At 39.1% G+C, this 27,448-nt stretch overlaps 1 long non-coding RNA gene and 2 pseudogenes across 1 annotated transcript; 1 reads left to right on the top strand and 2 right to left on the bottom strand.

The window, feature by feature from the left end:
• The first annotated feature begins 479 nt into the window (after positions 1-479).
• On the top strand, positions 480-27,010 carry LOC144294397 (uncharacterized). Its single transcript, XR_013361795.1, has 3 exons — positions 480-656; positions 983-1,079; positions 26,775-27,010. It is a non-coding gene; the product is annotated as an uncharacterized LOC144294397 (long non-coding RNA).
• Positions 7,563-8,797, bottom strand: LOC144294197 (glyceraldehyde-3-phosphate dehydrogenase pseudogene; annotated as a pseudogene).
• On the bottom strand, positions 23,956-24,061 carry LOC144294425 (U4 spliceosomal RNA; annotated as a pseudogene).
• Positions 27,011-27,448: the final 438 nt, after the last annotated feature.

Genomic DNA, 27,448 nt, shown 5'->3' with positions numbered 1-27,448 from the left:
ACTAGTTCTTTGTCAGATAAATGGTCTGCAAATATTTTCTCCCACAGGCAGCTTGTCTTCTCATCCTCTTCACCTGGGCTTTTTGCAAACAAAGTTTTTAATTTAATGAAATCCAATGTATTAATTTTTTAATGGGCTTATGCTTTGATGTTGTCTAAGAACTCTTTGCCTAACCTGAGGTCCCAAAGATTTTCTCCTTTGTCCGTTTCTAAAAGCTTTATGATTTTCATGTTACATTAAGATTCCTTTTGAGTTAATATTTGAGTTAATATTTGTATTCCTTTTGAGTTAATATTTGTATAAAGTAAGAGGTTTGGGACAGAGGTGTTGTCTGTTTATTGCTTACGGCTATCTAATTGCTCCAGCACCATTTGTTGAAATCACAAATAGTTTTTGACATATTACTCAGTAGCCTTTTATGTCTTATGAAGGAGGTATGATGTGTGAACAATGGTAGATATTTTTCAGGGTAAGGAGATTTGCGGGGGTGGACATGTGCTCAAATCCCCCTTCAAGGAAGAACTTATTAGCATAGCTGCTGTGAGAGTTTCAATGGAACAACCTTCAGCCCCTTCAGGAAATACCTCAACTACAAAGAGCCACCTCACCAAAGTCATGCCCTCTTGAGGATAACTCACATCTAATAATGGCTGGAGGTAGGAATATAAAGGACCAACTATTTCCACCCAAAATGGGACAATTCAGATGAGCCTCTTTGGCTCTAGAACTCCCCATGGCTGAGGCTCTGAAGCCTGCATCACAGCTAACTTTTCCTTCCTGGTCCCACTTATCCCCTCCTTCCCACTGGTGTTTATCTTAAGGGCATTCCCTGAACATTAAGCTCTGTCTCAGAGACTGCTTCCTGAAGAAGCCAAACTGTGACACTTGTTTTCATTTGTATTTCACGATAAGGATGGCATTTAGCTTAGGTGTCGACAAGTGAAAAGATTATAACTTGGTGGTTTTTATACTATGATTATAGGTAGGAGCCAGTCACCACGGGAAAACCTTCACTCTCAGCATGGACCACTGCAAATAAGGAGAGGAAGCTGAAGGTAGAAAGAGGGCAGATGTGAATGGTAAGATTAGCACAGGCATGCATATAAGAGAAAGAGAGAGATGACACGTGAAATAGAGGGAGAGCTGCAAGATGTTGTCCCTTCTGTCGCTGTTGTTCATAGTGGTGCCAACACTAGGAAGGTAGATGTGTGGGTCAATATCCAGAAGTACAGCAGGGCCAAATCTCACCATTGACATTTGGCCAAAAATCAGATAGTTATGAACCTGAAAATAATCCCCAAATTACTACCAGGACATTTTGATGTCCTTCTAATATTTTTCATGATTCCTTAAGAAACCCAGACTTAAAGAAGGAAGTCACAGAGCATAATTGTCCAGTTTCAAACTCCAGTGCCATTGAAGGTGGGGGCAGGAAAGAGAAGGGAAAGAGGCTAGCATTCAATTTCCAGCCATGTCCCCTGACCTCAGAAAATTTGAGGTCAGGATGAGTTGGGGAGAGGAGTTTAACAGTGTTCCTTTCTTCTACCTTCCATGTCATTTAATTATAATAGAATCCGGGACTTTTGTTTTCAGTAGAATCAGTGTTTCTTAAAACATTTTTTCCTACCATATTTTAGATCTTTTAACCTTTATCTTCCTTCTGGTTGTATTTTTTCTTATCAGAGCATGCTGAAATAATAAGCATCCTCATAAATCAGGAACATGTCCTCTGAAATGTTGACATTGAAAATGTCAGTTACCTTTCTGTGTTTGAACTTCCAAGAGCAAATCCTTCTATGTAGTCATTATTTTTCCCTTGAACATTCATAGGAGGGGCAGGTTTATAGAGAAGCAGACAGTGTTCATTCCCATAATTCCCTCTGACATTAATGTTGCCTCTTGATTCACCCCCTCACCATTTGGAAAATGCATCCTTCGGTTTAATACAGCTTATTGAATATCCATTCCGTGTAGTCGGCACTTGTGGCAGAAAACAAACAGCAACTGCTATCTTGTCTCTGTTACATTTTCTGACAAGTGGGAAATACCTGTTTGTGATGCAATAAATACTTAGTTCTAAGTAATTCAGCAAATTGGCTTATTTAGCTTTAGCTCTGCAAGGATGCACAGAGGGAACAATTTTTACCCATCATTGATTCCACACTGAAATATGTTGATTGTCTATGGCCACAGCTGGAAGAATTTTGTGGTGCTGTGAGTGAATGAGCAGTTAGTGTAAATGCTGTTCTAAGTCATTACAAAACTAGCAGTAATCTTATTGCTTACCTACATGGTTGGAGACAGCTCTTATCAGCTCATGAGACTCAATTGTTAAATATTCAGGAATTCTTGAGCTGGATATGAAAACCTTAGAACTTTGAAATTGGGGAGTATATTTATGCCACAGAAATTGGCAATCATTTGAAATTTGGTTTTGTTTTGTTTTAAGGTCTGGTTTACTAATACACCACTGCCTACCCTACCTTAATGTAGGAGATTTACAAAGGAGATGGCAATACGATTTCACACATGTAGAATTTAAGAAACAAAACAGATGAACATAGAGGAAGGGGGGAATAATAAAATAATATGGAATCAAAGAGGGGAAACAAAAAGAAATCAGAGAGGGAGACAAACCATAAGAGACTCTGAACTCTAGGAAACAAACTGAGGATTGCTGGATGGGAGGTGAGTGGGGGGATGGGGTAACTGGGTGGGCACTTGATGTAATGAACACTGGGTGTTATATGCAACTGATGTATCATTAAACTCTGTTTGAAACTCTGTTTTTAATCAATTTTAGATTAAAAAAAAGGAGAGGCGGGATCCCTGGGTGGCGCAGCGGTTTAGCGCCTGCCTTTGGCCCAGGTCGCGATCCTGGAGACCGGGGATCGAATCCCACATTGGGCTCTCAGTGCATGGAGCCTGCTTCTCCCTCTGCCTATGTCTCTGCCTTTCTCTCTCTCTCTGTGACTATCATAAATAAATAAAAATTAAAAAAAAAAAAAAGGAGAGGCAAGGAAAAAATGAAGATTTTACAAGAAAGTGAATAAATTCATGTAAAGTGAAAACACACAAAGAAATAAATGACAAGGTTATTACAACTTTCTGTAATAGTATATAGGTATGCATAAGTATATTTAAGCACTTAAAAGATAGGAATATGATTATTTGATCAAGCAAAAGTGGTAATGATTCATGAGACTGAGTCTCAATTATGGCTTGTTTTCTTTTTTTTTTTTATAAATTTTTTTTTAATTTTTTATTTTATTTATGATAGGCACACAGTGAGAGAGAGAGAGAGGCAGAGACACAGGCAGAGGGAGAAGCAGGCTCCATGCACCGGAAGCCCGACGTGGGATTCGATCCCGGGTCTCCAGGATCGCGCCCTGGGCCAAAGGCAGGCGCCAAACCGCTGCGCCACCCAGGGATCCCTTCTTTTTTTTTTTTAAAGACACATCTATTCAGCGTCATGATCAGACTATTACATTTAGCAATCAACAGCATGGGTGCAAAAAAAAAAATCTACATTAAAACCCTTTGTTGGAATGCTTTACACTTTCCACAGAACAGAAACTAAAATAACCTGTCATACAATTAGTCACAAATACAGTCCTCGAGTTTTTTGCCCATACACATGAGTATTGTCTAAAACAGGTCTTCTTTGTAGCAGCTAGGCCCTGCCACCACTGTGCTTGGCTGAGGTCACAAATCTGTTGTAGCCTGTAGCTTCCCTGTCACTCCTCTGGCTCTCCTCTCCTGCCAAGCTCTGTTTCCTGGCAGTAATTAAAACCTTCTGCCACCGCCATAGCTGCTGCTGCTGCTGGAACCGCCACAGCCACCTTGGTTTCGTGGTTTGGCAAAGTATTGGCCTCCACCACCATAGGGGCCAGAGCTTCTGCCTCCAAAATTTCCTCCTTTCATGGGTCCGAAATTTGAGGATTGATTGTTGTAATTGCCAAAATCGTCATAGCTTCTGCCACCTCCGAAGTGGCTTCCGTCATTACCAAATCCGTGACGGCCATCCCCACTGCCACCGTATCCACCACCACCTCGACTGCCACCGAAGCCACCTCGACCACTGAGGTTCCCTCCACGACCAAAGCTGTCATTCCCACCAACACCAGCTCCACGACCACCTCCAAAGTTTCCAGAACCGCTTCGGCCTCTTTGGCTGGACGAGCTCTAGCCATCTCTTGCTTCCGTAGGGCTTTCCTTACTTCACAGCTGTGGCCCTTCCCAGGACGGCATTTCTGAATGACAATCTTGTCTACAGAGTCGTGGTCGTCAAAGGTCACGAAGGCAAAGCCTCTCTCTTCGCCACGGCCTCGGTCGGTCCCGGTCTCCATCACCTCCACGTTCCCGTACTGTTCCAAACAATCTCTTGGATGATGTTCTTCAGGGTCTCCTTTAATGCCACCGACAAAAATCTAGTTCACAGGTCAGTGGGCACCGGGTCTTCGAGAATCTCCTGGGGAGACAGCCCTCTGGTTCCAGGCTCTCCCGCCACCTCGGGCGGCCCAGGTTCCTGCGCGGCCGCCTCCTCCAGGGGGCCCGGGCCGACCCCAAAGCCTCTGGAGCGCTTGGCCTTGGGGTCTCTCGCGGCCACACAGTCCGCAAGCCTCCCCCATTGCTCAGAATGGCTCCTCAGACTCTCATCGGTCGTTTCGAAGCTCAAACCTCCGATGAAGAGCTTCCGCAGCTGCTCGGCTCTTTGGGAGACTCTGACTTAGACGTGCGGGCGGGGGGAGGGGAGACTCTACCGATGCTTGCTCGGGGGCGTCCAGTGGCAGAAAGCGGCTTGTTTTCTTTTAAGTTGAGGTTTATAGCATAAATCATAAGAATTACCAAAAAGTGAACACCCCCACATAAGCACAATTCTGATGATTAAGGAAATTTTGCAGGAGAAAAAGGCATACTCTAGGAGAAAGTAATGGAGCAGGCAATCTAGATAGGCATGCAACAGAAGGAATCACTTGTAGCTCCATAACAGATATTTGAGCTTTAAGAATTTCAGTTGGACAATATAACCTGCTCTGGGTTCTTACTTTGTTTTAATGTTGAGATGCTGCAAATCGATTTATGAAAACTTTTTTAGCGGTAGTGATGAATATACAGTTAATAGCTGAATTTAGGGCAAAAAAGATTTGATGGTATTGCTTAGCTCCCCCCCCCCCCTTAGTATAGTATCTGATTTAATGGACCTTTGACCCTTAAGGAACATGGGCTTGAACTGGGTAAGCCCACTTACATGAAGATTTTTTTTTTTTTTTGATAAATACAGTCCAGTGCTATAAACATGTTTTCTTTTCCTTATGGTTTTCTTAATAACATTTTCTTTTCTCTAGCTTACTGTATTCTAAGAATGAAGTATGTAATCCATGTACCATACAAAACATACGTTAACTGTTATTTCTAAGTCTTCTGGTCAACAATAGGCTATTTGTAGTTAAATTTTGGGAGAGTCAAAAGTTCACTGTGCAGAGGGTTGGCACCCCTAACCCCCACTTATTCAAGGGTCAACCAATTTCTTCAGTTGCAGTAGGGGAAATGGATTATTGTTAAATATTCTTCAAATTTCATAGCATATGCAGTATGAACGTTGCTCTCTGCTACTTTTGCATTAACTCACCAGTCTCCCCAAACTAGACATTTAAACCTTTATTTATGTACATATGTGCAATTCTTTTTTTGGGAGGTGAAAAATGATAATTTGAATGATAATCAACATGTATAGTTTTACTAGATTGAATCTATCCTTTTTTACCATAAAATTTTTTTTCTGTGCAACGAAACCTTTCAAACAGATATTACACTGTACCACACTAAGATAATTTACCAAAATAATTACACCCTCAGTAGTGAACCCCTCCTATAAGTCTTGATTTCCTTCCTTGAGTCCAGCAGATCTTCTAGTTCTCCATATCTGAATCTGGTCACAGAGCATTGGAGAACACCAGAGTACTTGTCAGTGGCTATGGTTGGTTATACATCTGTTAGTATGCTTGTCAACTTTCACTGGGTGAAAACTTTCCTTGAGAATTGAAATGTGTTCTTGGATGCCTGGGTGGCTCAGCAGTTGAGCATCTGCCTTTGGCTCAGAGTGTGACCTGGATTCCTGGGATCGAGTCCCACATCAGGCTCCCTGCATGGAGCCTACTTCTCCCTCTGACTGTGTCACTGCCTCTCTTTCTGTGTCTCTCATGAGTAAATAAATAAAATCTTTTTTAGAAAAAATAAATGTGTCCTCTACTTCCTTCCTAATTCTCAGAAGTACTTCGAACTATATTGTAGTCTATACACTGTGAGGACCAAATAAAGCTTGTTTGTTGACTGAGTTACAGCTCAGGTGCATGTGACACCTGCAAGGAATTAAAAATGCTACCTGATTAAGCCAATTGATCTTTACATCATTCTTAACAGTTAATGTTATTTTCATAATACAAATGTGAAATCAGGGACTAGAGAGGTTCTATTACTTACCAACAACTATACAGAGAAATGGTAGCACGAACCAAGAGTAATTTTCTCTGTCTTTTTGTATCATATGCCCTAGTATGGTGGTGCTGGCTGTCCCATGGGGTGGTGGTGGGTTGTTAAAAAGCTATCCTACCACACACCCTCATTCCTTAGGCATTCTCCTGGATATGTGTTTCTAGCAATGGTGATAGATTTGCATCTATTGCACAGCAGTTGAAAGGAGTAATGTAGCTGTCTGTGAACTAGACAAGACTAGTTTTGTTGGCCTTCTTAGTGTGGAGCAGTAACCACTGAGCACCAGCCAAAGGTCTAATTTAAAGCCATAAGGCAACCATTACCAGTCAGAGGATCTTGTTCTCATTGCCAATCAGCCTATCCAAGTAATGTTGTAACCAGTAGATTGGAACAACTGAGACCTCAGTTATTAACTAAATTTGTAAATCAGTCATTCTCTTAGGCCATTTAATTATAAGAATGCTGAATCCACTCATTTTGCCCAATTCCAGTTCTAAGGATTGGATCAGACAGATTATTTTTCATACTAACTGGAAACTTGGAAATCCAGTTGGTCTAGTCATAGAAACATTATGTAAAAATACCACCAAAATCTGCTAAAAAGTTTAGGCTCTTAACCACAACTCTCCCAACCTATTAGGAAACTAGGAATGATTTCCAGATATAGGCCTCAGAATTCATTTAGAAATAGACTTAAAATATGCTTTGATTATGATAGAAAGATAATAGATTAATATCTATGACAGATGGATAGATAGATATAAATATATATAGCTATAGCCTCTTTTATTTTCCCTCCTGAATATCTTGTCAGCATAACTATAATGATCTTTATTTGGTTGAAAAGAAATGAAAAGAAAGCAATTATCATTCTAGATAAAATATATAGAATCTCAGTTGAATTCCAAAGCAAGAAAGAATTTAGGTGTCTTATATAAATGGTTAACCATTTTAACAACTTACAGAATAATGATTGCCAGGTTTAGTTAACAATTGGATCTCCCAAATCCAGAATGAGATGTTTCTATCTCTGTACAACTGCAATTCTTAATCTTTTTCTGTCTTTTTTTTTTTTTTTTTTTGCTGGGTACAGTATACTTTATTGATGGTACATGACAAGGTAGGGCTCCCCAAGCCCCTCCCCTTCCTTGGGGTCTAGGATGTAAATTGGAGGTCAGGAGATTCTCAGTGTGTTGGGGGATTAAGTTGGGGCAGGGACTCCCCAGCAGCTGAGGGCCTCTCTCTTCCTCTTGTTCTTGCTTGGGCTGGTGGTCCAGGAGGCTCTTACTCCTTGGAGGCCATGTGGACCATGAGGTCCACCACCCGGTTGCTGTAGCCGAATTCATTGTCATACCAGGAAATGAGCTTGACAAAGTGGTCATTGAGGGCAATGCCAGCCCCGGCGTCGAAGGTGGAAGAGTGGGTGTCACTGTTGAAGTCACAGGAGACCACCTGGTCCTCAGTGTAGCCCAGGATGCCCTTGAGGGGTCCCTCCGATGCCTGCTTCACTACCTTCTTGATGTCGTCATATTTGGCAGCTTTCTCCAGGCGGCAGGTCAGATCCACAACTGATACATTGGGGGTGGGGACACGGAAGGCCATGCCAGTGAGCCTCCCGTTCAGCTCAGGGATGACCTTGCCCACAGCCTTGGCGGCGCCAGTGGAAGCAAGGGATGATGTTCTGGGCAGCCGCTCGGCCGTCACGCCACAGCTTCCCAGAGGGGCCGTCCACGGTCTTCTGGGTGGCAGTGATGGCATGGACGGTGGTCATGAGGCCCTCCACGATGCCGAAGTGGTCATGGATGACTTTGGCTAGAGGAGCCAAGCAGTTGGTGGTGCAGGAGGCATTGCTGACAATCTTGAGGGAGTTGTCATACTTCTCGTGGTTCACGCCCATCACAAACATGGGGGCATCAGCAGAAGGAGCAGAGATGATGACCCTCTTGGCCCCGCCCTTCAAGTGAGCCCCAGCCTTCTCCATGGTGGTGAAGACCCCAGTGGACTCCACAACATACTCAGCACCAGCATCACCCCATTTGATGTTGGCAGGATCTCGCTCCTGGAAGATGGAGATGGACTTCCCGTTGATGACAAGTTTCCCGTTCTCAGCCTTGACTGTGCTGTGGAATTTGCCGTGGGTAGAATCATACTGGAACATGTACACCATGTAGTTGAGATCAATGAAGGGGTCATTGATGGCGACAATATCCACTTTGCCAGAGTTAAAAGCAGCCCTGGTGTCCAGGCGCCCAATAAGGCCAAATCCGTTCACTCCGACCTTCACCATCGTGTCTCGGGGACGCGCCTGGCGCTGCACCAGAAGATGCGGCTGTCTGTCGGGCGGGGAGGAGCAGAGAGCCAATCTTTTTCTTTCTAATTGTTTGAATTATCACTGCAGTTTAGCCTTTACTCAAGAGGAAGACTTTTTTTCTCTGGAAAGAAATAAAACAAAGAGACATTAAAGGTTTCCTTTTGACTTATTCTTTACCACTCAAAATACAGGTTTAATTCAAAAGCAGTATTTGTACCTTGAATAGCATACAAATCAGGATTTGAATTGAGAAACATTGAATCTATGAAAGAAATATAGTGTTGTTTTATTTATTTTTATAGTGTTGTTTTAAATTAAAATCTCTTTAAAATAAAAATGACTTAAAATTACATTAATATAATTTTTTTAGTGTATGGAAAACAAACCCAGTTAATATGTAACACTAAAAACACATGCTTGAACCTCTTTAGAGTTTTATAATTAAACATTCCCAAGTTGGGAAATATGAAAGTAAAAATTTCATATAGCAATCAGTTCCCTATGTTGCTCACAAAGATACCATTACCCAGCTTTATTCATAATGGTTTGAACAAAATAATAAACTTTAAACTAGTTAATTGAATGCTCAGAATTGGATCTTTGGTCAAACAGTAAATCCTAAGGATTTTCCTAGTGGCTCATACTCTGTTCCTGAGTAGATGCAATAATGTTTTTTAGAGAGTGTTGATCAAGGGGAAGATAAATAAAAAGGGAGGCAGTAGAGCAGGAAATAAAGAGAAACTTACTGACTTTTCTGTAATAAACTGCCTTAAGAATCACCATTCTAGAAGGCCAAGATTTTTCTTTAAAACAAAAACAAAAAAGATACTGCCTTTTCATTTTAAAACTTTTTTTTACAGTAAAATACATATAAAGTGCACAAAACAAACATACATCCCAAAACTTTATTATAAAATGAGCACTAATGTCTTTATCACCCAGGTCAAGATATGGAACATTTCAACATCCCCAAAGTCTCTTGTATGTGACTCAACCATTACTCCAGTTCTTTAAAGTTAACTCTTCTCTTACATACTGACACCATAGTTTAGTTTTGCTTGGTCTTAACTTTACATAAACAGTTTCATAAAGAATATGATCTTTGGTGCCTGACCTCTTTCATACAACATTCATCTATGCGATTGCAATTCCCTATAAATGTTCATGTCCATTGTCAAAAGGCACCACAATGTATTGATCTGTGCTTCTGCTCTTTCTTTGATGACTTGCTTGGTGACCTTAGAGCTTTTTGAATGGTTTCTTTTATTTTATTTTATTTTTTGTTTATTATTATTTTTTTGAATGGTTTATTAGCCTACAAACTTTCATGTGTTTTGATGAGCTATCCATTCCCATGGACTTTAAGAAGACACCTTTATATAAGACATATTAGTCTTGATTGTTCAAAAGGGAATTTTTAAAGCTGATATTTCCAAAATGGCTTATACTTTTGTAATTATTTCATATTATTTCCAAGGACCATTTAAATAGCAACAGTTGTGTGCTTTTACCTGGATGGAAAGTAGTAGGCAAAAGAGAAAGAAGAGAACTCAAAAGTACAAATACAAAATACTTATTTATAACCCTAGAAAGAAACATCAGACTACCCATATTGGATACACATCTTACAGGAAAGAGCTAAAGGCTGTGTAATTTGTTTAATTCTTTAAATGTTCCAAAACAGTAAATAAAAATATAGCTGCTTTTGAAGATGGGCTCTGTGATGCACTGACGCCCTCTGTATCAGTTCTTTGGTTTCAATCACAGTAACTCCCTTGAGCCATCTTAATTAGGAAGAAATGAACCTGAAGGAACCCAACGGCAATGTGGTACCTGGGAGGCTGGATAATGAGTTCAGCATAAAGGCTGTCCTGGGGCCTGGAAAGACAGATCCTTAGTAGCCACCTCATAACAAGAAGAATCTGGGCAAGTGCTACCAGTCAAATGGAATTAAACTAGTTTTCTTTCTTTCTTTTTTTTTTTTTTTTAATGTTATTTATTTATTCATGATAGAGAGAGAGAGAGAGAGAGAGAGAGAGGCAGAGACACAGGCAGAGGGAGAAGCAGGCTCCATGCCCAGAGCCCGATGCGGAACTCGATCCCAGGACTCCAGGGTCACACCCTGGGCCAAAGGCAGGTGCTGAACCGCTGAGCCACCCAGGGATCCCCCTTAAACTAGTTTTCAGTCTCTTAATTCCTTGGCTCAAGATTTGGATTCCAAGGAGGGAGCAGAGAATTCCCTTGACTTGGGTCAACTACTTTCCCTTTAGCTGGGTAGAGGAGTAGTGAAAGGAGAACTTCAATGATGGTCCCACAAGATTTTATGGAATGACTGAAAGGTGATCATAATTAAGGAAACTAAGGGGCAGATAGGAAAGAGAAATGGATGCAGAGAAGCCCCAAACCAATAATATCTACTGTATTCTCCTACAACACAACTTCCAATTTGGATCCAACATGGACCAATGGAACTTGAAGTCTCTGTTAGGGACACAGTTTGGGAAATGGACATTTTATGTCATTATTGCTCCCACCTTTTTTAGGCTGATGGATCCTAGACTTTATTTCTGGGTATCTCTGGTCTTATTTTGAAAAATTAAAATAAAGAAAAACCAGAAGTTGCAAAAAGTTAGTGGAGCTCCTTGGAAAAGAGCAGGACTGGAGAAGGAACCCATGATTGTCACACTTCTGCATCAAATCATTCTTAGAGTGGAAAGATTCATTTATTTTTGGATAGGAGTATATTCCTAAGGTTTTACTTACAAAAATACTGATTAAAAAATGGAAAGGAAGGCCTTGCCCTTTCAGCTTTTAACTGTTACCTGCAAAGAGTGGAAAGCTCTTTCTTTTTATTAGCATCATTGTATGACATTTACAAAAATGTCTGATTGCTGTATACTGGTAAAAGGAAAATGATTGCTAAAATTTCTTTTTTTTTTAATTTTTTTATTTATTTATGATAGTCACAGAGAGAGAGAGAGAGAGAGAGAGGCAGAGACACAGGCAGAGGGAGAAGCAGGCTCCATGCACCGAGAGCCCGATGTGGGATTCGATCCCAGGTCTCCAGGATCGCGCCCTGGGCCAAAGGCAGGCGCCAAACCGCTGCGCCACCCAGGGATCCCTGATTGCTAAAATTTCTAATTTAAATAGAGCATTACAGAGTCTGTGATCACTATGCCTCATGAAATTAATCTGAAAAAAAGATACAAAAGTCAGTGACCAAAGTAACATCCATCATCCCTGCTCCCTCAGGCTGTATTCACTTAATCCTTTTGCTTAGAGCAAATTGATATTTGTGAGCATATAGACACAAGAAAGAAAAACCCAAGCACTATGTCCATGGAGTGAATTCAGAGGTCAGGCCAGTTGTTGTTGTTGTTGTTGTTGTTTTCCCATCACTGCAGAGCACTCGTTTATGGCAGGCATCCATGCCTGTTCCAGCAATGAGAATTCAGTGAGCGTGATCATCTGTCCTCCCCAGTCCATCTACTGGCTCTCCCATACTCGGAGTAGGGGAAAAGAAGAATATAAGGAAAACAGTAAAGAGCTTTCACCTAGCTCGATCATTTGTGTTACTAGTTCTCACTCAACTGTCACACCTTCCACAACAGTGAGCATCCCCTCCTAGCTCTTTCATGAGAAGACTTGTAGTATGTCAGAGACCTTAACCCAGGAGAGCTCCTTTCCAGCATTTCCTTTTTTTTTTTTTTTTTTAAGATTTTATTTATTTATTCATGAGAGAGAGAGAGAGAGAGAGAGAGAGTCAGAGACACAGGCAGAGGAGAAGCAGGCTCCATGCAGGGAGCCCAACGTGGGACTCGATCCCGGGTCTCCAGGATCTCCCGTCAATCCAATCCAAATCATAATGAGGTTTATACTCATAGATTTAAATCTAGAAGAAGAGGGGCTTCAGGAGTGACTGACTAAACCTGGTAGCTCTGACTCCATTTCCCTATAATTCTCTCATCTTTGCCCTTCCCTGGTGTCAGCTGCATCTTCAGAGACATTGGAGATGGTTGCAAAGGTCTGGGCTCCTATTTAGGTATACCAAAGGCCAGGGAAAGAGTTGATACTTCTAGAAGCTGCACCAAAGCCCCTAGCAAACTGTTCTTTGCATCTCATTGACCTGCATTGTCATGATTATCTACGAATCACATGTTTAACCAAATTGTGTCTGAAGGTATGGAGGCTTTTCCTGAGGTATGGAGGCTTTTCCTGAGTCCTGAGGCTTCATGGGATTCTAGGAATGAAGAGAGAACAGATGCTGAGTGGCAATGTTCACTCTAATATCCCCCCAAGCAATTATAATGGCTACATCTAATCTCTTACTGTTAAGCACTTACATTGTTTCTAATTTTTCATAAAGTTTGCAAGGATATATAACCCTGTACATATTCTTTTGAATATGTCTTGCAGTATTTCTGGGAATGTAATTCTAGAAAGGAAATTGCTCAAAGTAGCAACATATTTCTAAGCATTTGATTTATATTGCCAAATTGCCTTCAGCCTCACTATTCTGAGTTACGCTCCCACCAGAAGTGTATGAGGATCCTATTTTCCCACATATTCACCATCGATGGGTATTATATTTTTAAAAATTCTTCACCAATCCATTGGGTAAGAGAGGCATTTCATTGTGCTTTAATTAGCATTTCTTTATCAATAAATATTAATATTTTTATATGTGTTCATTGACCAGTTCTATTTCTTATCTTGTGAATTGTTCATATTCTTTGTCTACATTTCTGTTAAAGTATTGATAATTTTCTTACTGATTTTAACTTGTTTTTTTTTAAAATATATATTTTATTTATTTATTCATGAGAGACACAGAGAGAGAGGCAGAGACATAGGCAGAGGGAGAAGCAAGTTCTATGCAGGGACCCTGATGCAGACCTCGATCCTAGGACTCTGGGATCATGACCTGAGCTGAAGGCAGGCACTAAACTTCTGAGCCACTTCCCAATTTTATTTTGTTTTGTATATTAAGGATATTATTAACTCTGTGTCTGGTATAATAAAGTTTATTAATAGTATTTTTGATAGATAAATTATAAAAATAATTTACAATCAAGTATATAAATCATTTTTGTTATATTTTTTACCTTGGTAACATGCTTAGAAAGGCCTACTTTGGCTCTAGATTACATAAATATCCAACTATATTTTTCAGCTATTTAATCCTTCTTAACTAGTTTTATTGAGATATAATCCACAAACCATAAAATCCACCCCTTTAAAGAGTAGTATTCATTGGTTTTTAGTATATTCATGGAGTTGTACAACCATCACCATTACCTCCTTATAGAATATTTTCACCACCCCAAACTGATTACATTTAAATATATGATTAATTTTAGATTAACTGTTTTACATGCTTTTAGATAGGGGTCCAACTTCATTCTTTTGCTTGTGAACATCCAGTTGCCTGAGCACAGTATATTGAAAACACTATTCTATCTTTATTGAATTCTCTTGGCACTCTTGTTGAAAACCAATTGACTATAAATGTATTGGTTTATTTCTAAACTCTCAATTCTATTCCATTGATTGAGATGTCTGCCTATTCGTCAATACCACACTCTCCTGACTATGGTATGTTTGCAGGAAGTTTGGAAATCAGGACGTGTGAGTCTTCCAACTTTGCTCTTTCTCAAGACAGTTGGCTATTATAGATCCTTTGCATTTCCATATGAATTTTAGCATCAGCTTCTCAGTTTCTGCAAAAACAAAACAAAATAAAACAAAACAAAAAACCAAACCAGCAGCTGGGACTCTGCCTGAGGCTACACCAAATCTATAGATCAATCTGGGGATATTGCCATTTTAATCATATTAAATATTCTGACCCATGAACATGGGATGTCTTTCCATAAATACAGATCTTCTTTAAAAAGAAAGCTTGTTTTCTAAGAAATACCACCTTCCTTATAATTCTTGCTCCCCTTCCTACTCCAGAGGAGTACAGCCAGAAAAGAGATATGAAGCAGTCTTATAGCAACCAGCTCTGGACTGTGCTGCGAGAGGGAAGAAGTGATTTGAATCAGATATAACATTAAGTTTTGAACCGGATTGGAGTAAGTATGAATTACTAAAAGGGACTGGAACAAGATATCATCTGCCTCAGATGTTATTAAGATCAGGCAAGGAAGATCAGACATAGAATGGATGAAGTGTGATTGGAAAAAGTAAAAAAATATTTTTCACATTTATAACTCAAATGGGTTAAGACTTCAATGAACCTGTTTGCACAAAGCTGAATAAGAGAAAAGCTCTGCTCTCAAGGAATTCATCATCTTGCCTGCACCAATTTTACCCCTTAAAAGAACAAAAATCCTTTGAAAGATGTTATGAATAATGTTTTTACCCTAAACTTCATCCAAATTTCACCTAATTTACTACCCTCCAAAAATACAACATATCTGTCAAACAGCTTTTGTATAAGTAACAGAATATTAATTGAAAGGAACACATGCTTGCTGGCACATCAGAGAGACAAGAAATAAATGATGTGATGAGCACTTTATTATTCACTTTATCCAAAGATGCTGTCTCAAGGAGGCCACTATTGTATTCCTTGTGAAAGGAAATTAACACAGGTGTTCGTTATAAAATATTTCCATGAGTGCATTTTAGGCTGTTGACTTCTTTCAGACATAGTAAATTGCTCATTTATTACATTAATTTTTTTTTAATTTTTTTTTTTCAATTTTCATTTATTTATGATAGAGAGAGAGAGAGAGAGGCAGAGACACAGGCAGAGGGAGAAGCAGGCTCCATGTAGGGAGCCTAACGTCGGACTCGATCCCGGGTCTCCAGGATCAGGCCCTGGGCTGAAGGCGGTGCTAAACTGCTGAGCCACCCAGGCTGCCCTTGAGTCTTTTTTATAATTTATGTTTCTTTCTTGACATTTTATATTTGGTGAAATATCTTTCTTATACTTTATTTCTTTGTATATAGCTTCCTTTACTTCTTTGAATATATGTACAATAGTTGGTTTACAGTTTTTGTCTAGTAAGCCTAATATCTGAGCTTCCTCAGGCACAGTTTCTATTGACTGCTGTTCTTTTTTTCTTTTTTGTCTGCAGGGATCATATTTTCCTGGTGTGTGAGTGTGTGTGTTTGGATGGCATAATTTTTTGTTGAAAAACAGACATTTTATGTAACATAACCTTGGAATTCTGGAAATCAGATGCTTCCCTTCCTCCCCAGGGTTTGCGATAGTTCCTGCTGTTCATCCTTTTATTCCTGGATCCAATAAGTCTCCCAGTTTTTCCTGAGGGGCTTTGTGTATGTGTTGGGGCAGATACTTTATATGCTGGTCTTAGTATTCACTTCCTGTTTGTACAGAACCTCAAATGCAGGCAGAGGTAAGAGATGCACACTGCCCAGTGCATAAATGTGGCATCTGTATTCCCTGAAATGTGTTGGGGTTTTGCAAAACCCCTACTGGTTATCTTATTCCCCAATTTTTCCTTATAAATTTTTTGATCAGACTCTTGTTAGCTGCAAATGACATCAGGCAGCTATAATGTTTGTTTATTACTACTGTTTGCTGATTAAGATACTTTAATACCTGTATAAACTTCTGATTTCTGAGCTGTTATTATCCTCATTTATAAATGAAGAGACCAAGACCCAGGAAAGTTAAGTCTATGCATATGTCACACTGCTGGTCAGTGATTGCATCAGAATCCAAAATTCTGCTGACTATCTCCTTCCAAAGCCCATGGGGATATGTCTGAAAAGTAGTTTGAAATCGGACAGTGGGAGTATTTGAATACTTTGAATACTGAGTAGTCTAGTCTCCTGGATTGGACCCAATAGTTGAGAGAATGATGCTCTAATGGCAGAATTCTTACACCCATTGTAAGGCCACCTGTTCTTACAACAGGTATAAGGGGATATATATCATTAACAGTTGGAAGGTAGAAGAGAATTTTCTCCTTTAGGAAGAAAAGATGCTTTCCCTCTTTCCTACTTTATATAACAAGCTAGCCTCTACCTTCCAGAAAATTGTACCCCCAGGGGTACACCAATTTATTCTTTCAGAGCCAAGATGGGAGTAAACACTCATACTGGTCCATGAAATGGATGCCTGTGACTCAGCACAACCATGGCACTCTCAACAACATTCTTTTGGGGCTGCAGTTTCCTCCCTGTAAAATATGGTACTGGATTAAATGACCTAAGGCCCCTTTCACCATAATGTTATTATATTCAATCTTTAACTCAAAGTCTAATTCAGAGTCAAAGTGACACCTGCTCTAAGATGAAAGTATGGAAGAAGCAGGACAGCCCCAGGCAGAAATGTACTCTCTGCTTTTGAGTTACCTCTCCCTGTCGCTTCTGCTCAAAATATGGAACTGGGAAGTGTCCCTCATAAAAGCATGAGAAATAGAACTTCCAAAACCTTTTGTTTTTATATTATATCATAGTGAGACAGTTAGCATTTATTTCCAAGGTCAATATTCACTGCAACAAAGCTAAGTCATACTTTGAACATGACTCAGCAGTAGAATAATAAACTTTCTGTGGAAGTTTTCCACTGATCAACGCAGCAACTTATAACAGTCAGAGACACTTAAAAGTTTTTGCAAGAGCCTTTTAAATGCTAAGCAAAGAAATATTACAGTAAAGAAATGTACCCAGGAAGTAGCACTCAGGGCCTGGCTATAAGTAACAAGAGGAGGGCTTTCGTTTTTAAGCAAACATACCAGAGCCTGCACATGCTCTGACTTCAAAGCAGTCACCCCAGAGAGAATACCACCTCAAAACATTCAGGAATACTTTTAGTCTTCAGAGGCAGGGAGCACTTTCTTTAGTATCCCAGGAGGAGTTCAACTTTAAACTTCTGAGGATGGGCTTAATTTGTGAAACTAAGCAAAAACTGGACCAGATCTTGGCATAGTAAAAAGGAAGATAATCAAGATAAATAATATCACTCTGAATTTTTAAATAAGGTGCGACTTCATGGACTGTTTTTTGGCTTTACTTGGGATGGTAGAGTAAAACCATGCTGTTTACCTTTTTGCTGATGGACTGGTATTTATTTCTGATGCCTTTGGCATCAGTCAGGCTCTGGCCAGACCCAAATGCATATTCAAAGGGCAAAGGGCATAAGTGAAAGAGTTTATGTGGGCCTTTTTACAGTGGCATCAGGGGGACAGAGCATGGCTCTGGAGAGGCCAGTGGAGGACAATGTATATATACTATTGTGAGCATTGTTCCTCTCTGTTCTAAATAGTGTGGGAGCAGATCTGTTCCACAGTGTAGTAGAAGTGTCTTTTTAGACAAGTTGATTTCTAAAAATCAATCAAGTTATTTCTGTCTGAGGAAAAGATAGATTTTTAAATGATGTTGAGACAAATAGCCCTTTGGAAAAGTCTAAATGTGAATCTAATCCTCACATTGAGATAAACTCCAAATGGATCAGAGATCCAAATGTAAATGTGAAACCAAAGAAGTATTGCACAGCGAATTACTTTATAACCCAGAAGTGAAGAAAGCCTTTCAAAATCCAGGAACAAAATTGAGGAAAGGTTGATAAAATTTACTACCAAATAAACAAAACAAAGCACCCTAATAAGCCAAGAGACAAATCAGGAGAGAGCATTTGCAAATTATCTCACAGAACAGGGCAAGTATACAGAGAGCCCTTAAAAATGGAGAAGCCCTGAAATTGGATAGAGATACAGAAACAAGTCATGAACAGAGAGAAATGTGAGAAAAGAGAGAAAAAGAAATGTCAGTCACTCTTTACATATAAAATGATGCTCATGTTGCCTTATAAGAGGAAGGCAAATTAAAACACTCCTGAATCTAAAAATTTGATAACATTTTCTATTGGTGGAAGTACAAAATGAGACAAACCTTGTGCAAGGGAATTTGGTAAAATTTAGCAAAATTACAGATGCTTTAACCTTTGAACCAGCAACCCCACTTTTAGGGGGCTGTCATTCAGAATTGAAGAAGAGATAAAGAGCTTCCAGGACATACAGAAACTAAAAGAATTTGTGATCACTAAACCATCCCTGAAAGAAATATTAAAGGGGATCCTTTAAGCACAGAGAGAGTCAAAAGTAATATAGACAGAAACAAGGACTTTACAAGTAATAAAATAGCACTAAAATAATATCTTTCAATAATTACTCTGAATGTAAATGGCCTACATGTTCCAATTAAAAGACACAGGGTATCAGATTGGATAAAAAAGCAAGACTCATCCATATGCTGTCTACAAGAGAAACATTTTAGACCCAAAAACCTCCAGATTGAGCATAAGGGGAGAACCATTTATCATGCTAATAGACATCAAAAGATAGTTGAGGTAGCAATCCTTATATCAGGCAAATCAGATTTTAAGCCAAAGACTATAGTACAGGATGAAGAGGGACACTGTATCATACTTAAAGGGTCTATCCAACAAGAAGATCTAACAATTACAAATATTTATGCTTCTGATTTTGGAGCAGCCAATTATATAAACCAATTAATAACAAAATAAAAGAAACACATTGATAATAATACAATAATAGTAGAGGACTTTAACACCCCACTCACAGCAATGGACAGATAATCTAAGCAGAAGATCAACAAGGAAATGGGACATTGAATGACACAGTGGACCAGATGAACTTCACAGATATTCAGAGCATTCCATTCTAAAACAACGGAATATACATTCTTCTCGAGTGCACGTGGAACATTCTCCAGAATAGATCACACACTGGGTCACAAATCAGGTCTCAACTGGTACCAAAAGATTGGGATTATTCCCTGAATATTTTCAAACCATCAAGCTTTGAAACTTGAACTCAATCACCAGAGGAAATTTGGAAGGAATTCAAATACTGGGAGGTTAAAAAGCATTCAGCTAAAGAATGAATGGGTCAACCAGAAAATTAAAGAATTTTAAAAATTCGTGGAAACCAAATGAAAATGAAAACACAACTGTTCAATACCTGTGGGATACAGCAAAGGCAGTGGTAAGAGGCAAGTACATAGCCATACAAGCCTTTCTCAAGAAGCAAGGAAAGTCTCATACACTTGACCTAATCACACACCTAATGGAGCTGGAGAAAGAACAGCAAATAAAGCCTACACCGAGTGGGAGATTAGAAATAATAAAGACTAGAGCAGAAATCAATCAAATATAAACCAAAACAGTGGAACAGATAAAACTAAAAGCTAGTTCTTTGAAAGAACTAATAAGATCGATAAATCCCTAGCCAAAATTATCAAAAAGAAAAGAGAAAGGACCCAAATTAATAAAATCACCAATGGAAAAGGAGAGATCACAACCAACACCAAGGAAATACAAAAAACTATTTTAAGAACATATTATGAGCAACTATATGCCAACGAATTTGGCAATCTAGAAGAAATGGATGCATTCCTGGAAATTTATAAACTACCAAAACTGAAACAGAAAGAAATACAAACCTGAAACATACCCATAACCAGCAAGGAAATTGAAGCAGTAATCAGAAATCTCCCAACAAACAAGAGTCTAGGGAGGGACAGATAGATGGCTTTCTGGGGAATTCTACCAAACATTTAAAGAAGAACTAATACCTATTCTTCTGAAACTGTTTCAAAAAATAGAAATGGAAGGAAAACTCCCAAACCTGTCCATGAGGCCAGCATTACCCTGACCCCAAAACCAGACAAAGATCCCACCAAAAAGAATTATAGACCAATATCCATGATGAACATGGATGCCAATATTCTCACTGAGATACTAGCCAGTAGGATCCAACAGTACATTAAAAGATTATTCACCATGACCAAGTGGGATTAATTCCTTGGCTATAAGCATGGTTCAACAACCACAAATCAATCAATGTGATACACCATATTAATAAAAGAAAGGACAAGAATCATATGCTCTTCTTTTTTTTTTTTTTGCTCTTCTTGATAGTTGCAGAAAAAGCATTTGACAAAGTACAGCATCCTATCTTGATTAAAACTCTCCACACTGTAGGGGTAGAGGGAACATACCTCAATATCATAAAAGCCATATACAAAAAGCTCAAGTGAATATCATCCTTAATGGAGAAAAAATGAGAGGTTTTCCCTAAGATCAGGAACATGACAGGGATGTCCACTCTCACCACTGGTATTCAACATAATACTGGATGTCCTAGCCTCAGCAGTCAGACAACAAAGAGAAATAAAAGGCATTCAAATCAGTAAAGAAGATGTCAAACTCTCACTCTTTGTAGATGACCTGATACTGTGTGTGGAAAACTTGAAAGACTATACCCCAAAATTGCTGGAATTCATACAGGAATTCAGCAATGTGGGAGGATATAAAATAATTGCATTTCTATACACTAATGATGAAACAGAAGAAAGAGAAATTAAGGAAATGATCCCATTTACAAATGCACCAAAAAACATAAGGTACCTAGGAATAAACCTAACCAAAGAGGTAAAAGATCTGAACTCTGAAAACTACAGAACACTTATGAAAGAAATTGAAGAAGACACTAAGAGATGGAAAAACATTCCATGCTCATGGATTGGAAGAATTAATATTGTGAAAATGTCTATGGTACCCAGAACAACCTACACATTCAATGCAATCCCTATCAAAATACCATCACTTTTTCCACAGAGCTTGAAGAAACAATTCTGGAATTTGAATGAAGCCAGAAATGACCCTGAATAGACAGATGAAAGTTGAAAAAGAAAACCAAACCTGGGAGCATCACAATGCCTGTATTCAAGCTGTATTACAAAACTGGGATCATCAAGACAGTATAGTACTGACAAAAACAACAAAACAAAACAAAACAAACAACCTGACACCTAGATCAGTGGAACAGAATAGAGAACCCAGAAATAGACCCTCAACTCTATGGTCAACTAATCTTTAACAAAGCAGGAAAGAATATCCAATGGAAAAAGTCTTCAACAAATTGTGTTGGGAAAATTGGCCAGCCACATGTAGAGGAATGAACTGGACCACTTTCTTACATTATACACAAAAATAAACTCAAAATGGATGAAAGACATAAGTGTGAGACAGGATTCCATCAAAATTCTAGAGGAGAACATAGGCAGCAACCTCCTTGACTGTGGCCACATCAACTTCTGGCTAGACACATCTCCAGAGGCAAGGGGAAAAAAAAAGGCTGAAATGAGCTATTGGAACTTTATCAAAATTAAAAAGCTTTTGCATGGCAAAGGAAACAGTTGACAAAACCAAAAGTGAACCTAGAGAGAGAAGAATTTTGCAGATGTTTTATCAGATAAAGGGCTAGTATCCAAAATCTATAAAGAACTTATCAAACTCAACAGCCAAATAACAATATTCCAGTCAAGAAATGGGCAGAAGACATGAACCTTTTCCCTTCCCTTCATTTCCCCACGTCCTATAGGTAACTAATTTTATCGCTTCTTTTTGAAAATATAAGCAAATATGTAAATATATTCTTATTCTTCCTTTTATTTTTAATTTTATCTGATTTTTAATTTAAATTCAATTAATTTCTTTCTCCAAAGAAGACATACAAGTGGCCAACAAACACATGAAAAAAGGCTCCACAGCACTTGGCATCAGGGAAATACAAATCAAAACCACAATGAGTTACCACCCCACACCAGTGAGAATGGCTAAAATGAACAAGTCAGGAAACCACAGATGTTGGCAAATATGTGGAGAAAGGGGAGCCCTTCTACACTGTGTTGGTAATTCAAGCTGGTACAGACACTCTGGAAAACAGTATGGAGGTTCCTCAAAGAGTTAAAAATAGAACTTCCTCTAGACCCAGCAATTGCACAGCAATTGCACAAGTCAAAGGACACAAATGTCGTGATCTGAAGGGGCACCTGCACCCTAGAGTTTATAGCAGCAATGTCCACAGTAGCCAAACTATGGAAAGAGATGAGATATCCATCAACAGAATGGATAAAGAAGATGTGATATATATATATGACGGAATATTAGTCAGCCATCAAAAAATGAAATCTTGCCATTTACAACAATGTGGATGGAACAAGAGGGTATGATGCTGAACGAAGTAAGTCAGTCAGAGAAACACAATTATATGATTCAAGAAACAAAACAGAAGAGCATAGAGGAAGGGAGAGAAAACTAAAACAAGACATCATCAGAGAGGAAGACAAACCATAAGAGACTTAACCATAGGAAACAAAGTGAGGGTTCCTGGAGGGGAGGAAGGTGGAGGGATAGGGTGATGGGCATTCAGAAGGGCATGTGATGTAACAAGCACTGGGTGTTATATATGAGTGATGAATCGTGAACTCTACCTCTGAAACTAATAATACACTATATGTTAATTAATTGAATTTAAATTAAAATCTGATAAAATTAAAAATAAAAGGAAGAATAAGAATATATTTACATATTAGCTTATATTTTCAAAAAGAAGCGATAAAATTAGTTACCTATAGGACGTGGGGAAATGAAGGGAAGGGAAAAGGTTGGAAGTGAAACTTCAGTGAGTTTGGTTAACATTTCATATAGTTTTTACTTTGGGATTAGGTGAGTGTCTTACATATTTAAAAAATTAAAATATAGGAGAAAATATTGTGTTATACAAACCAAGATTTTTGGTGTAAGAAAAAAGATGCAAAGCAAATATTAAATTGAAGACATTAAAATAAAACACTGTAAGGTTAAATTTGAATTGAGAATATCCACACATGAACTCCTCTTAAAAGTGTCTTTCCTAGAACTGTCTGCTGAGAGGGCCAAGAAGGAATGGTACCCTAGCATCAGTGAGTACACTTGCCCTCAGATCTTGGATTCTAAATTCATTTCTCACCAATAAGGAGAATGTCCTTATCCTTAGGAAGTGCATGTTGAAATATTTAAGAATAAAATGGTATGAATCTGCAGTTTGTTCTCAAATGCTTCAGCTGCATGCACATGTACATGTGTTCATGTAAATGTGTGTATATGTGTGTGGTGATAATTTAATTGTTGTACCAAGTAATCAATCCCCTTTCTCACACTTGGCATAACTCTGAAGAATTGCTACAACTGCTCACACTCTCTTGTGAACATGGTCTCCATTCTGAAGAAGAACCAAAGCCTGAAAAGACATAAATTACTAAACTGCATGCCTCTGAGACTCAGAGATCCTAAATATGAGCAATGCCGTGTGAGCTCTAATTTTCTGCTTAAAGCTACTTAAATCCTAAATATGTGAGATATTTAATTAGCAATAATCGTGCCTCGGATAAACCTCATTGGCTATGATACTGTCACTGTGCAAAGCTATGTGAGATATTTAAAATAGAACACATGGGACTTCAATCTTAGTGGTCAAAAGAGTTTATTGAAATACCATTTCCCAGTTCTTTTTGTTTGTTTGTTTGTTTCTTTGGCTGTGATAGCTGAGAATTTGCATTAGCAGTAACTGGCTTTGCTGTGGCTTTGATCTCTCCTCAGGAATTGGGAAATATGGGTTCTTCCTGGGGCTTTATGACTAACTTGTTATGTAGCTTGGGGGCAAGTCATATTATCTTTGGGATCTTTGTTTTTCAAGTTCCAAGTATGAGGCTTGGACTTGATATTTTTTTCCACTGTAAATTTTTGTGATTTTGAATTTTTAACAAGTAGGGAAACATTTCTGAAAATAACAGGAGCAGCAAGAGAGAAAGAGAAGAATAATGATATAAAGAATAGGATATAAAGTGCCACCTGGAGTAGTTTAATCTTTTCCATCTAATTTTTTTATATTAATTCTGTATCAAATTATTTAAACAAGTTAAAAATGGATAGGGCAATAGATGGTTCCTGGACTATAAGAACAGCATTTAAAAAAAATATTTTTATTTATTTATTCATGAGAGACACAGAGAGAGAGAAAGGCAGAGACATAGGCAGAGGGAGAAGCAGACTCCATGCAGGGAGCCCCATGTGGGACTCGATCCCGGGACTCAAGGATCACGCCCTGAGCTGAAGGCAGGCGCTTAACCACTGAGCCACCCAGGCATCCTAAGAACAGCATTTTGGTATATGATTTTATTGATAATTATCCTTAGTTATAATAATAAAATATTTTATTTATTAGAGAGAAAGCATGAAGGGAGGAGGGACAAAGGGAGAGGGAGAAGCAGACTCCCGGCTGGACAGGGAGCCCAACATGCAGCTACATCCCAGGACCCTGGCATCATGATCTGAGCTGAAGGCATATGCTTAACCGACTGAGTCACTGAGGAGCCCCAATAATTTTTTTAATCTAGAAGGAAAAGATGGGTTCTGAGTTATTCCAATTCAACACTTCCCTGTGGCTTTAGCTTATGTGGCAGCCTGCATGGGTATGCTAGAGCTGAGTGACAATTTTTTGGATTTTGGGTAATATGCTCCCAAATTACTCATGACAGCAGTACCATTGCCACACAGTAAATCCTCTGCTTCCTCACAGGTTTGAGGAATTAGACAATCAATCGTGACCATCTATCAAAAGTATTAGAATACCAAACTCACTAAGCATGAAGTCCTATTGAAAATCATTTCATTCTCTTAATTGTTCATTAGGTTCCTCAGAGTCTGACAGATCTCCAAGGTCATTATTATGAACATTAATTATCAATGCAATGTGGCAAGGGAAAAGTCTGCTTGAAAAGAGTTCTGTTTGGTACAACTCTGCAAATAAAAGAAGTCACCATTTTATTTGAGTGTGTATGAGTCTACTCTGCTGCCATATGGTGAGAGAATGGGAGTAAATGAAGAAAACCTCCAGAGTCTTCTGGCTTCCAAGGATAGTCACCCACTTTGTGTAAACTCCTGCATGGAGGCCTGCGGGGAGAGGGTGCATACTAATCTCATGGTCAGGGAAAGAAAGAATAACTGGTACCAGGCAGGGATGGCAAGTTCTCTATGGCCAAGGGTGAGGCTTTCCTCATTAGCCAGTTTTTTTTTTTTTTTTTCCAGTCCAGCCAGCATTGATCTGGTGCCGTCTCTTTATCATGCTTTATGTTGGCTTGGAAACAGCATCAGAATGGAGTAGGTTGAGTGGAGAAGCCTCAGGTAAAGTCTTTCCACAGAATTAGCTGAGGGCACACTTTTCAACCATTTTTCTCCATCCTCTCAAAACACACAACCACTATTAAAAGGTACTGTGAAATTTAAACCTATTGAATATAAATGTGTCTAGTGACTGATATATTTATCAGTTATTTAAGCAAATTGTTGTAAAGTGGCCCATTTTGGAGTGACTGGCCAGAAACATCATTTTTAGCCCCCCTCAGTACCCTCCTCTCCTTGCCACTCAAACGTATACTTCTGTGGCTCCAGCTTAGGACTAGGCTTGCTCAGGCTAAGAACATTTCTCTGAATTCAACTGGTTGTGTTGATATGATAAAATAATGCTGGAGAAGTTTTCAGAATGAATGAGGCTACCATTCAAGGAGGCTCATAGTTAACAATGTTCTGAGTGTAAGATTGCACTTTCTGGAAAAAAGAAACAATTATCTATATTTCCAACACAAACTGATTCCTCAACTTATTTTAGCTGTGTGACATTAGGATCTATGTATTAAACATTAATGCTAGGAGTACACTACAAATACCTAGAAAGATCTAGATGTGAGTGCTCTGGTATGTGATGGGAAGCTGGATGAGTCATCTGATCCTTGGGCTTGCTGCACTGAGCTGATTTAAAATGTGAAGTTCTTTGGGACACCTGGGTGATTCAGTTGGTTGGGCATCCAACAATTGGTCTCAGCTTGGGTCTTGATCTTAGGGTCATGAGTTTGAGCCTTGTGTTCATGGAGCCTACTTAAAAAAATAAGTCAAATTTTTTGACACACACCCCCCTTCAAAACATGGAACCTAATTCCCCTCCCCTTGACTATGGGCTGGACTTAGTGACTTGCTTCTAACAAAGAGGAGGATGCAGAAATGATGGTATGACTATAGGGATTAGGTGATTAAAAGATGTTAAAAGTTTTTCACTACCCTCTCTGTTCCTGTCTCTTCCAAAAGCCAGCTGCCATGTCACCAGCATACCTAAGGAATCCTATGAAGAGGCCCATATGTGAGGAACTGAGCTGTATCCTGCCAGCAGCCACGAGAGAACCACCTTGGGGGCAGATCCTGCAGCCCTAGGGGAGCCATCGGATGACTGCAGCACCAGCTGACATCATGACTGCAGCCTCAGAAGAGATCCTGTGCCAGAACCACCCAGCTGAGCCACTTTTGCATTCCTGACTCTCAGAGAAGCTGTGTTAGATAATAAATATTTTGTTGTTTTAAGTTGCTATGTTTAGGAGTAATTTGTTAAAGAAGCAATAGGTACTACAGGTAGGTTCCTATATAGTTGTTGAGAGTTACCTTTCTTATCCTTCCAGTTGATGGTGTTGTTGTGCAGCCACACACACACACACACACACACACACACACACACTCATGCATGCACTGGTGAAGAAAACTAAATCACCCTGCAGAGGTAGTGCAACTCCTGCCAGTGCACCCTGGGAGTCAGGTCCTTGACTACTATTTCACACTATGTATCAAGCACCTGCTCTCTGGATACCTATGAGCTAAGTTTTTTTACCATTAAATACATAATTCAATTTTAATAAGCATTTCATTTTTCAGAAATTTTAAGGTACAAAAAGAGATTCGTCACTGTACTTCATCCATATCTGGATATCCAG

The sequence above is a fragment of the Canis aureus genome, chromosome 22 (assembly GCF_053574225.1).
Source record: "Canis aureus isolate CA01 chromosome 22, VMU_Caureus_v.1.0, whole genome shotgun sequence".
Taxonomy (NCBI): domain Eukaryota; kingdom Metazoa; phylum Chordata; class Mammalia; order Carnivora; family Canidae; genus Canis; species Canis aureus.
This window is presented reverse-complemented; position numbering and strand designations above follow the sequence as displayed.